Raw genomic sequence first — 12,466 nt, 5'->3', positions numbered from 1 at the left:
ACGATACCGATAATATCATGATATGGCGATTTATTTATTTTTGGTATATTTCTTAAGAGGCATAATTTATTTTTAGACTTATTGGTTGGCCAGTTGTGGTCAGTGCAATAAATATTAAAAGATCTAAACCATCTATTGTGTTTTGTTGTTCCACTATAGTAATGATAATATTTTAATATTTAAGTTAATAGGTGTCTCTCACACTGTCCCACAGCAACATTAAAATAGTGTAGATTAGTGTACAATGTTTTGTAATAATAAGATGTTATATTTAGTGTCCATTTCATTTATTTAACATTTCACATTGGAGGTATCCAAGACATTTCTTATATTTAAACTTTTTTTTTTTTTTTTAAGTAACGCAATAGTTACTTTTCCTGGTAATTAGTTACTTTTGTAATGATGTAATTCAGTTACTAACGCAGTTACTTTTTGTGAGAAGTAACTAGTAACTATAACTAATTACTTTTTTAAAGTAACTTACCCAACACTGAGTGCGACATATCACGACAATGTCTGTAGAAATGTCATATACTGAAAGTCTAGACTGACCTCGGCTTTAAAGGAACACTCCACCGTTTTTTGAAATAGGGCTTATTCACCTTCTTTCCTACATTTAGATAGGTGGGCAAATGCATTTTTGTGTATCGAGTACAAATAGCGATGCAGATTAACACTAGACGATTTCCTATGCAGATATTGACTTGGGACTATATTAGGGGGAAGCACAGGTGAAGCACTGCTACTTGGGCGCAGAGATATCACGCCCAAGTAGCAGTGCTTCGCCTGTGCTTCCCCCTAGTATAGTCCTTAATATATAAGTCAATATCTGCCTAGGAAATCGCCTAGTGTTAATCTGCATCGCTATTTGTACTTGTTGTGAATACGCAGGCCACAAGAAGTAATTAGGTGGGTTTTTTAATGTTTTTATATCACTTTTACTCAGGACATGCTAGCTGGCAACAAAGGATTCCATTCATTGTGCTAAGCTAAGCTAGCGCCGACCCTGTCAAACTAAAACAATGCATGCACTGAGACAAAAATGCATTTGCCCACCTATCTAAATGTAGGAAAGAAAGTGAATAAGCCCTATTTCAAAAAACAGTGTAGTGTTCCTTTAACCCTCTGAGGTCTGAGCTGTTTTCTGGGCCCTGGAGGTGGTCTGACATGCTCTGACATTTGTGTTTTTTTCTGTTACTAGTGACATTTTCATGGCAAGTCTAATTACACTGTATTCAGCACAAACTCTGCTACAATAATATATCAGCAGCATGTATGTACAAGTTTGTAGTTTTGAGATAATGACATTTATGCGTGGTTTGTGAAAATACAAAAAAAAATTCTCACTGAAATAAGGCCATGAAACCCATACTGATTATTTCTTCACAAGACTTTTGAAAATTGTATGACATAGCCTAGAATATTTGCTCCAAAACTATGTGAAAATCACCCTGACTGCTCATTCAGATAAGACAATATATTGATTTAAAATTTCTAAGACGTGTTTTGTGTGACAAAGCCATATGCGAAGGGGCGTGATCATCTCATGAATATGTAAGCTTTTTACACCTGAGAAAGACAAAGACACTCCCCTAACTGCCCTATTAGGAGCGATCAGGCCCTGTCATTCAGAGCAACCTTGCACAAAGAATGAGGAGATTTAAAAAAAAATGGCTTTTAGATTGTTTGGATTTATTTACAACACAACACAATCCAAAAATACAAATGACAAAAGAGCACATTGAAAACAATGATCCAAAGACAGAGACCTTTGTGCCATTCCTAAAAACATACCTTTCATTTCCAAGGTGTTTGATTTTCACTTCACCATGTTCATGTACAGAGACTCATGTGAATGTTGAAGTCAGCAGGACTCAGTTGCATCTGGTCCCTGAAAGAAAAAAAAGAAAGAAAAAAACTGTGAACATACTGATATCAAGAGAAACTATAGGGATGCCCGATTTTGGGAATAGATTTTAGATTTTTCTGGTTAAAATTTCTTTTTAAAATTCACAGAATACACACACACACACGTTTCCAACAATATATAATGAACACCAGGTGTGTTGTGCCTTGTAGGCATAGGCTATGCAGTGCTGCATAAAATAATAATAACAATAAATTAAATCTTCCAAAAGATTTCAAGAACAACTACGCTAGAGAAATATATATTGATTATCATATGTTACTTCAAATGTTTCCATTCGTTATGATGATATGATATGAGATAATAGTAAAAACATAAAGCCTAATGTTTGGTGCATTTTTCCTTTCAAACGCAATCGCGCTCCAAAATATGATACATTAAAACCCACAGCGCGCTCCAAAATATGATACATTAAAACCCACAGCGCGCTCCAAAATATTAAACATTCAAACGCCATCGCGCTCCAAAATATTAAACATTATGGTTATACATATCTATGTTTGAGCAGATATCCACAAACAGTATTTAACAGGAAACACGGGTCTAAATAGTATAATATTCACCATATATCTAGCAACAGTTCAACTGCAATGTGAAGTTTATGCAACAATACCATAAACTAATAAGTAAGAATTTCTTACCTTACATCTTTCTTGTCTTCAAATCGCGTTCTTCTTCTTCTGAGGTAAATCCATGTAAGCTCACAGCGTGTCTTCCAAACTCGACGAAAAGCAGAGACTTGTGAAGTGTTTTGGTGTTTTGTGTTTGAGGTAAGGAGGGCGTTCGCGTTCCATGTGGAGATTTGCTTGTGAATCTCTTTTGCGCGAGTGGGCGTGTCGAATTAAAAAGTAATTAGCAAGCGTTTGAGATACTGGACATCCTGTTGGTTTTATACAAATTACTTAAACAGAGAATATTTGTTTTCAGTTTGAATCCGATCATTTAAAAGTACACACTTAAATGTGTATAAAGGTATATGGCTCATAAATGTGTGAGAAGTATTCGCTGAGTTATGTTTCAGTTTATAGACGTGCTCAAGAAAAAAAAGTTCACCGCGACGGAGAGGCAGAACGCACACCCTGTTTATTTTCTTTATTTTACAAAAGCACAATGTTTTGATTTGATTGTAAGTGGACACATACAAAAGTAGAAATATCACAGATTATTTTTTTATATTTCTTTTTTCTGTATAACCATAAATGACGGAGTAATTTAAGTTTATGTTGCTGCTATGTGAAAAAAATCCAGCAAAACGCGTCGGCGCGTTTCTCGACCTCAGAGGGTTAACTAGTTTTAAATGAACTATTTTTGAGAATTATCTGTGTCCTACATGTGTCACTCAACCCTGTTACTTAGTTGATTTAAAAAAACTTGTGAACCAGATATAAATGAACCTCCTAAGACCCGAGCTTTGGTTTGGTGTGCATTTTAGATTTCTTCTATCTTTTTGGGGTTAGGAGGGACCAATACATATAATAACCAGATATTATCTTTGAATATGAAGCACTTTTTGAAAAAAATGATGTCCTGGGGCAGCAGTCTAAGCAGAGATGCCCAGACTTCCCTCTCTCTGGACACTTCGTCCGGCTCTTCCAGGGATACACCGAGGCGTTCCCTGGCCAGCTGGATGACATAGTCCCTCCAGCGTGTCCTAGGTCTTCCCCGGCGTCTCCTCCCAGTGGGACGTGCCCGGAACACCTTCCCGGAAAGGTGTCCAGGAGGCATCCGGAACCTCAGCTGACCCCTCATGATGTGGAGGAGCAGCGGCTCTACTCTGAGCTCCTCCCGAGTGACCGAGCTTCTCACCCTATCTCTAAGGGATCGCCTAGCCACCCTGTGGAGAAAGCTCATTTTGGCTGCCTGTATCCGGGATCTTATCCTTGACCCACAGCTCATGACCCACAACTCAGCCCAGGTGAGTTGGATCTGAAAATTTAGCTGGGGTCCCACCCAGGAGCCAGGCCTGGGGTTGGGGCTCGTATGAGAGCGACTGGTGGCCGGGCCTCCCCCCATGGGGTCCAACCGGGCTCAGCCTGAAGAAGCGATGTGGGGCCGCCCTCCCGTGGGCTCACCACCCGTAGGAGGGACCGTAGGGGGCCGGTGCTTAGAGGATCGGGCGACAGTCGAAGGCGGGGGCCTCGACGACCCGATCCCTCGACCCTGGAGGGGTGCTGGAAAGAGCTCCGACTGGGGACTCCGTCGTTCTACTTGGGGACTTCAACGCCCTTGTGGGCAGCGACATTGACACCTGGTGGGGCGTGATTGGGAGGAACGGCCCCCCTGATCTGAACCCGAGCTGTGTTCTGTCATTGGACTTCTGTGCTAGTTGGAGCATAAAGGACACCTTATGCTCCACTCTAATCTCTTCTCTAGACATTATCTGCCCTCTCTCCTCCAGGCCAGCACGCGCTACTCCCTCTAACCCCTGGTTATCTGAGGTTCTTCGGGAACACCGGACCGAACTCAGGGCAGCGGAGAGGAAATGGCACAAATCAAAAGACGCATCTGACCTGAGTATGTATCAATCTCTCCTCTCTTCCTTTTCTGTTGATGTTCATGCTGCAAAATCTTCATACTTCCACAACAAGATCAACAGCTCCTCCAACACACGATTACTCTTCAAGACATTCAACTCTCTCCTCTGTCCACCTCCACCACCACCACCCGCCTCCTCCTTAACTGCTGACGATTTTGCGAACTTCTTCACCAACAAAACAACAGCTATCAGCAGTCAGTTCTCAGCTCCACACACACAGGAACCCAGACCGACCCCTTCCACAGCCAATATCCCTCTGTCCTCCTTTTCTTCGCTAACCGAGGAAGAAGTATCTACACTTCTCCTCTCCAGTCACCCTACCACCTGCCCTCTTGACCCCATCCCCTCACACCTTCTACAAGCCATCTCTCCCACACTTCTACCATCACTCACACACATCATCAACTCATCCCTCCATACTGGCACCTTCCCTACAGCATTCAAGCAGGCTCGGGTTACTCCACTGCTCAAAAAAACAACGCTAAACACATCATTTGTAGAGAATTACAGACCTATCTCTCTCCTACCATTCATTGCAAAGACACTTGAAAGAGCTGTCTTCAACCAACTAACATACTTCTTGACCAGCTGGATGTCAACCAATCTGGCTTCAAGAAAGGGCATTCAACTGAGACTGCATTACTGTCAGTAACAGAAGCCCTACGGATCGCAAAAGGTGCTTCCAAATCTTCAGTCCTCATTCTCCTGGATCTGTCTGCTGCCTTCGACACTGTGAATCATCAGATCCTTCTGTCCACCCTCTCATCACTGGGCATCACAGGAACTTCACTCCACTGGTTTGAGTCCTATCTCACAGGTAGGTCCTTCAAGGTCGCATGGAGAGGTGAGGTATCCAGAGCACATCAGCTGACCACAGGTGTTCCCCAGGGTTCAGTTCTTGGTCCCCTCCTCTTCTCCATCTACACCACATCACTGGGACACATCATACAGGCACACGGTTTTTCCTACCACTGCTATGCTGATGACACGCAGCTCTTCCTCTCATTTCAACCAGATGATCCCACAGTAGCTGCACGGGTCTCAAGCTGTCTGGCGGACATCTCCACATGGATGAAGGAACATCACCTGCAGCTCAACCTGGCAAAGACTGAGCTTCTCGTCCTCCCTGCCAATCCGTCTCTACAGCACAGCTTCACCATCCAGCTAGAGTCATCATTAATCACCCCATCAAGATCGGTCAGAAATCTTGGAGTAACGTTTGATGACCAGCTGACCTTCACAGATCACATTTCAAAGACAGCTCGATCATGCAGGTTTGCACTGCACAACATCAGGAAGATCAGGCCTTTCCTAACTGAGCATGCAACACAACTTATCGTCCAGGCCCTGGTCATCTCTAGGCTTGACTACTGCAATGCTCTTCTGGCTGGACTTCCAGCATGTGCAACCAAACCCCTACAGATGATCCAGAATGCTGCAGCTCGTCTTGTCTTCAACGAGCCCAAGAGGGCCCACGTCACTCCTCTGTTCATCTCTCTGCACTGGCTACCTCTCGCTGCTCGCATCAAGTTCAAGGCACTGACGCTTGCTTACAGATCTATCACAGGCTCAGCTCCCTCCTACTTTCACTCACTCCTACGAGTCTACATCCCTACCAGACACCTACGATCTGTCAACGAGCGACGTCTCGTGGTTCCATCACAGAAAGCCACAAAATCACTTTCCAGAACATTCTCATTCACAGTTCCATGCTGGTGGAACGCTCTCCCCACCCTCATCCGGAATGCAGAATCCCTGACAACATTCAAAAGACAGCTGAAAACCCATCTCTTCCGTGAGCACTTAACCTTATAGAAAAAAGAAAAAAAATAGAAAAAAAATTTCCTTTCCCTTTGAAACATCACTTATCAGGCTTATGCTACTCTGAATAATACCTGAACTTCGTATTTTGAGCACTTCTTGCGTTGTTGTTGCTTTTGCCTCTTTATGATGACTCGCTGAATTTAGTCCTAATTTGTAAGTCGCTTTGGATAAAAGCGTCTGCTAAATGACTAAATGTAAATGTAAATGCTAGTTACAGCTTGTCCATAACGAACACCATGTTCAAGCATAAGGGTGTCCATCAGTGCACGTCCCAGACAGCAACATAGTGTCGGCCCAGATCTGGCCCGTGTGGAATGCACATGATTTGGGCCGATACTATGTTGCTGTCTGGGGTGGCACCAGGACACCCTAGGCCAGAGGCCGATGATCGACTTTGTGGTCGTTTCATCTGACCTGCGGCCGTATGTCTTGGACACTCTGGTAAAGAGAGGGGCGAGCTGTCAACTGATCACCACTTCTGAACATTGATATGGAAAAACAAAATTGATATCCAAATAAAAAACATATACAAAAAAAACTTGAAAATTTGCTTTCTTTTTGTAACACTCCAAAACTTCAACTTCTCCAAACTAGGAATGTTTTTTTTATTTGTGCATGTGTGTGTGTGTGCGATCGCGAGTGAGCAAGAGTGTGTGTGTGCGCGAGTGAGTGAGCGCGTGTGTGGGTGTGCGCGCGATCGCGAGTGAGCAAGAGTGTGTGTGTGTGTGTGTGTGTGTGCTCGAGTGTGAGCCAATGTGCGTCACACGAAGCTCAGTGCAACTACAAATTTTCATTTTTTTGCTACAGTTTCATCGAGTTAAGTCCCATTGTCCACATATGTGGACATCAAATTTAGCAGCCTAGTAAATCTTTCCTGTTACAAAAGTTTGTCAAATGTGCATGCCATTTTAATCATACAACACTATTATGCATAACTTAACAAGAATCAACAATGAAATGTTATTACATTTTTTACCTTGTGGACATTTTGGTCTGATGTGCCTGCGTGACATTTCGCCTGTGTTCTCCGCCATCTTGACAATATTTATGTAAAAAAAAAAAAATCTCCTGACACCACCAGATGGCAGTATAGGTGTCCGCGATTGTGAAAAACATGTTCCAGTTACACAGAATTAAGTATTATCAGAGCCCGTCTACGGAGAGCCTTGGCACTCCCTATTTAGCCCCATTGTATTGATTTTGGTTGCAGTACCATTAGAATTCCACTGGGGGTGATCGCGGGCGAGTGCAGATTGAATGGGAGTCAATGGGGCTAGACGGCTAAATGTGTCTCTTTCACCCGATTGCCGTTGAGAAATCTCAGATTTTATTGTAGGTTTTGCAAGTTCAACATAGGTTATAGGTCGAAAGTTGAATGAACCAGTACTTATGTCCCTTCGATTTCTTACAGGTTGGGCCGTTGTTGGCCGGAACAAGCTAGCATTCTGCTAATGAATGACGTCATCACATTTTTGAACGCTTTTTTAGACCAGATAAGTGAACTTAAAAATGCAATTTTCAGCTGAGTGTATTATCTTAGCCCCCCTTTCGAATACAACATTTAAATTACTAGAAAAAAAATTATATCCTGAGAAAAGTGGGTTTTGAGGGGTATTTCGCCATAGACCTCCATTCATTCTGCACTCGCCCGCGAGCGCCCTCGCATGGATAGAGACGTGTTACTGCAACCAGTCCAGAACCCGGAAGTAAGCAGAGAGTGCCAATTCTCTTTATATTAGACATTCTCTGGTATTATGCTGCACACAGCCAAAAATGTGATGTCCACGTATGTGGACACGGGGTCGTAGGAGGTTAAATTAAATAAAAGCTAAAATTATATTTAGTTTGACCTGATGTTGACAATAAATATGAACATTTCTCAAACCTCGCTTTACTGACCATTGTTTGGAAACCAAAAATTAAACTTTTGTACCCATTTCATAGTTTAACTGTTTATCTAAAAGTGATGAAGTGCTTGAATGTTTCCCAGCTAACAGGGGACGTCCCCCGGACTTTTCCAACGTCCCCTTAGGTCCGCATTAGGTCCGCTTTGTAACGTTCCCGAGCGGACGTTCGGAGGACATCCGCATTTGGTCCGCTTTGTAACGTTCCCGAGCGGACCTTCGGAGGACGTCCGTATTTGGTCCGCTTTGTAACGTTCCCGAGCGGACCTTCGGAGGACGTCCGTATTTGGTCCGCTTTGTAACGTTCCGGAGCGGACCTTCGGAGGACGTCCGTATTTGGTCCGCTTTGTAACGTTCGCTGATGGACGTTCTGATGACATTTGTCCGGGCCAGTTTGCGAACGTCTATTTCGTCCCTCACCTGCCATTTCCATGACAACACAATCCAGTCGCCCATGCCTTTGATTTTTATCATTAGACCGGACATCTTGCAACTCAGACAAACGAATAATTAAACTAAAATATAAACCCATATTGGATTTAAAAGGGGATTTGTATATCCATTAAATTAACTGTGATAATAGATTTTATCTAAAAACCATGGTTTTTTGTTTTGCAGATTGACAGTTTTATAACTGCAAATAAACTATAGTAAAACTATTATTTGAATTAATTGTAAAATTAAGTTAATGTTAAAATTGTTAGTGTTTTAATTTTAATGTTAAGATAATAACTTTCATGTTACCTATAACTTCTATCACTAATTAAAGATGTAATCAAATCACGAGTCTGTTTTCAGCCAATATAATTTAAACATCAAAAACATGAGAAGTGATTCAATTGAATAGCCTACAATTATTATTCCACATGAAGAAAATGTGGTTGAATCTCAGGAGCTCTAAAATAATGCATCGACTTCACATGATGAATGCAGCCAAGGAAAATGCGAAGAATGGAAAAGCACATTGCTGGAAAGAAAGTGGAAAATAACACAGGTAAGACAAATAAAAGTATCCTAATTTAGGCTACCTGTAAAAATGTTGGTCAGGCGATCGAAGGACTGGTTTTATTCAAAATAAGTTATTTTAGGAAAAATATTATTCTAATTATTGCCCTTAAGACTGATAGCACATTGCATTTCAAATAACAAAAAAAAGTGTCATATAGCTACACACTATAATTTTGGCAGAATATGCCTTCCATAACACACTAGCAAGTGACGATCAAATGCACCTAAGCGAGTGACGTCATTCATTATGGCACGCAGCATGTATCCATGTATCCATGGCAACGCTCAGCTGCGTAGTGACAGTTAACGGTCCTCCTCAGACGCGGCCTTGTGTTTTCTCTTTCGACAGTCTAAAAGGTATTTTTAATTTTTAGATTAGTATACATTAGTTATCGTAACCACTATACATCATTACATATTATGAAAATGTGACCTTTTAAAACGTTTGCTGAAGTTGTCCGCCGTTGTACCACTGCTAACCGTTATGCTAACACTATGAAACTAACGTTAAATGTTGCTGAAATGAAACGACGTTATATTTCACATATTCATATATAGACATATAAAATCATAACACTACTGAATGTGTTCATTTTGTTGTTTTAGATGCCAGGGGGAAGAATTGCCAACGGACTAACCCCACAGCTGACCGACCGAGACACACACACACACACAGCTGCCAGCGCGTTTGAAGACACACACACACACACACACACACACACACACACACACACACACACACACACACGGAAAGAGCACAACACCTTTACAATTGTTTAAATAAATACTTTGTTCCTTACAACGGGTCTGTTTTCTTTGGTTAGCCAGAAGTAAAATAAAATAAAAGAATGTTAAAAGGACTTCTAATGAACGTTCTGTAAAGGTCCCCGAATGTTTTCCAAACGTCCCTCTAAGGTCCCTCGGGACGTCGCACGACGGTCCTGCAAGCGTCCTGCGCACGTCCCCCGCGACGTCCTGCTAACGTTTAAAGAACCCTACACGAAGACGTGCAGAGGACGTTCTAGGGACGTGTTTTTGTTAGCTGGGTTCTAACATGAATGTTCTTCAGCATCATGAATGAATGAAGAATAAACACCAACCTCTTTGTTCTTCAGGATCTTCAGTGTGTTTCATTCTGCAGGGTTCTGGATCACTCATGTTCTCACTGTCCTCTTTAATAAACTCAGTCTTTGCAGATTTCAGCTCTTCCTGATGCTCTGATGCTCGTCTTCACTTGTAGCTGATGGGAATTTACAGCATTTATTGGAGAATTACAGTGGGAGGAGCTTCATTGGTGATGTAATTACTGTTGGAGGGGTATGTGTGTAAATTTTAGTGGGAGGAGCTGATCTGCCAAATATATATAATATTTGCCCAAAATAAAAAATAAAAATATATCTGAGTTTGTTTTATACTGGTGGTGAACAGATTGACTCCTGTAACACAGGAGAGGAACGAGGAGACAGTGTGTCAGGTTCAAGCTCTCTGCAGTAATTTATTTAAGAATTTTCTTCAGCAAATACATCTCTATTTGTTAAGAGTCATTTTATGTTTCACACATTAATTATTCAGTGTCTTTTTAACATTACAATGAATTTCAGTGTCCGTGTCAATACAAAATCCATAATAAAATAAATCTCTAAGTACCAAATGCATGTTCACTTAGATGCATGTTCACTCTTCGTGCTTGTATTTTACACTATTTATCAAAATGAAATGTAAACTTAAGACAATGGTAATATTCACCAGATATTTTTAGGATACTTTCATTCACAGTATTTTATCAGTATCACGTCAATACAGTACTGAAAATCATGCTCAGAACTAATAAAGTGCTCCAAGTGTAACTTCAAATCTCATTTTAAACTGTAACCATTCTTGTCTAAAATCATGGAGCAAAAAACATTTCTAACCGATGGTGGGGAGTTAACATACAGTGAGCTAATGGTGCGTTCAAGTCATCTCGTATAGATCGTATTTACGAGTTGAATGCACATGAACGCCACCACAATGTCGTAAATACCAGTGGGGAGCTCGGGATTTTCTTTAAGCCCCGATCTGTACGAGTTGGGGGCGTGTCAGTGAGAAGCATGGCGGAATCAATGAATGCAACGTCTGTAGTTGAGCAAAGTGATAGTAAAATATAGCCTATCACTTACAGGTTTAGCAGTGACATTGTAAGGCTTTTTCATTTATAACAAAGTAAGCTCTCTGCACAAAATATGATATAGCCTACTTGTAATATAACAATTAACTAATTATATAATGATACAGTTAATTTACATTGGCCTCATAAGTTAATTAAAAACATAAAAAGAAAAACACACCCGATGCGCATTCTTTGTTCTTCATTTTCTATAAGCAGAGTTAACAAAACTTGCTATATTTTCGTGTTATTCATTAAAAGAAGGTACACCACCATCTTGCTCCGACGAAACTGACTTGAACGCACCTCACGTCGTCAACACGACTTCCCACCTCGTACGTACGAAATTCCCAGGAGGACTTGAACGCACCATAAACAATACTCGTTAACATTGCAAGCTCATCAAATATCTTCGTGTGCATTTGCACGTGGGAAAGTGTGTGTGTTGAGCTGACTTGCTCTCTAACGTAATGTGTGCGTTGTCAGTAAGTTAGACAGTTACTCTGCCGAACTTTGCCCTCTCGTTTCAAACTCGTTACAAACAAAATCAGAAACAGACCCTAACGAAAATTACTTCACTAAAACAGTCCACTCATATCCCAAACACATTTCTGCATGGCTAAATTCTAGCTCTGAGGTCTTTTTTGTACATTTACCCACCTGTAACACAGGAGAGGAACGATGCGTTCCAATTCGCATACTATCCGTCCTAAATAGTATTCGAAAATAGAATTAGTACATCCCAAATCGTAGCATGCAGCCTGTAGCACGATGACGTAGTTGGATCAGATCCGACACGTACTGGACGCGCATGCGCGGTGGTGTGTTTTGGTCTGTAAATTATTTTTATTTTTTTTATTTTTTTTGTTGTACATCATGGCAACAAAGACGCTAAAATGCAATCATGCAATGAGCTTCTCTACTACTTATTGTGAAATTGATATTTTTTACATTTACTATTAGCCTTATCCATACTGCAAAATCCTTATGTTTGTATTCAAATATGTGTGGGCCTAATGAAAAATACGGGACAAATCCTGTCCCTTATTGATTTGATTCGGGACGCATCATCTTACTTGTAAATACGGGACGATTCCGTATTTTAAGGGACGGGTGGCAAG

The 12,466-nt window shown here is 41.2% G+C and overlaps 1 protein-coding gene across 4 annotated transcripts in view; it reads right to left on the bottom strand.

Moving 5' to 3' along the window:
* Positions 1–12,196, bottom strand: part of LOC309499223 (uncharacterized protein) — a 37,664-nt gene extending 25,468 nt beyond the window's left edge. For 3 of the 4 annotated variants that reach the window (XM_082170397.1, XM_082170398.1, XM_082170399.1), the window contains exon 1: positions 10,300–11,138. The gene's annotated coding sequence lies outside the window, so the exon portion shown is untranslated. Of the gene's footprint in view, positions 1–10,299; positions 11,139–12,005 lie in introns of those variants that run through there. The other variant, XM_082170396.1, reaches the window with a different exon arrangement.
* Between the last annotated feature and the right edge of the window lie 270 nt (positions 12,197–12,466).

The sequence above is a fragment of the Leuciscus leuciscus genome (genome assembly GCF_965113295.1).
Source record: "Leuciscus leuciscus genome assembly, chromosome: 1".
Lineage (NCBI taxonomy): Eukaryota > Metazoa > Chordata > Actinopteri > Cypriniformes > Leuciscidae > Leuciscus > Leuciscus leuciscus.
Note: the sequence above shows the minus strand (reverse complement) of the source record. Positions and strands in the feature narration are given on the sequence as shown.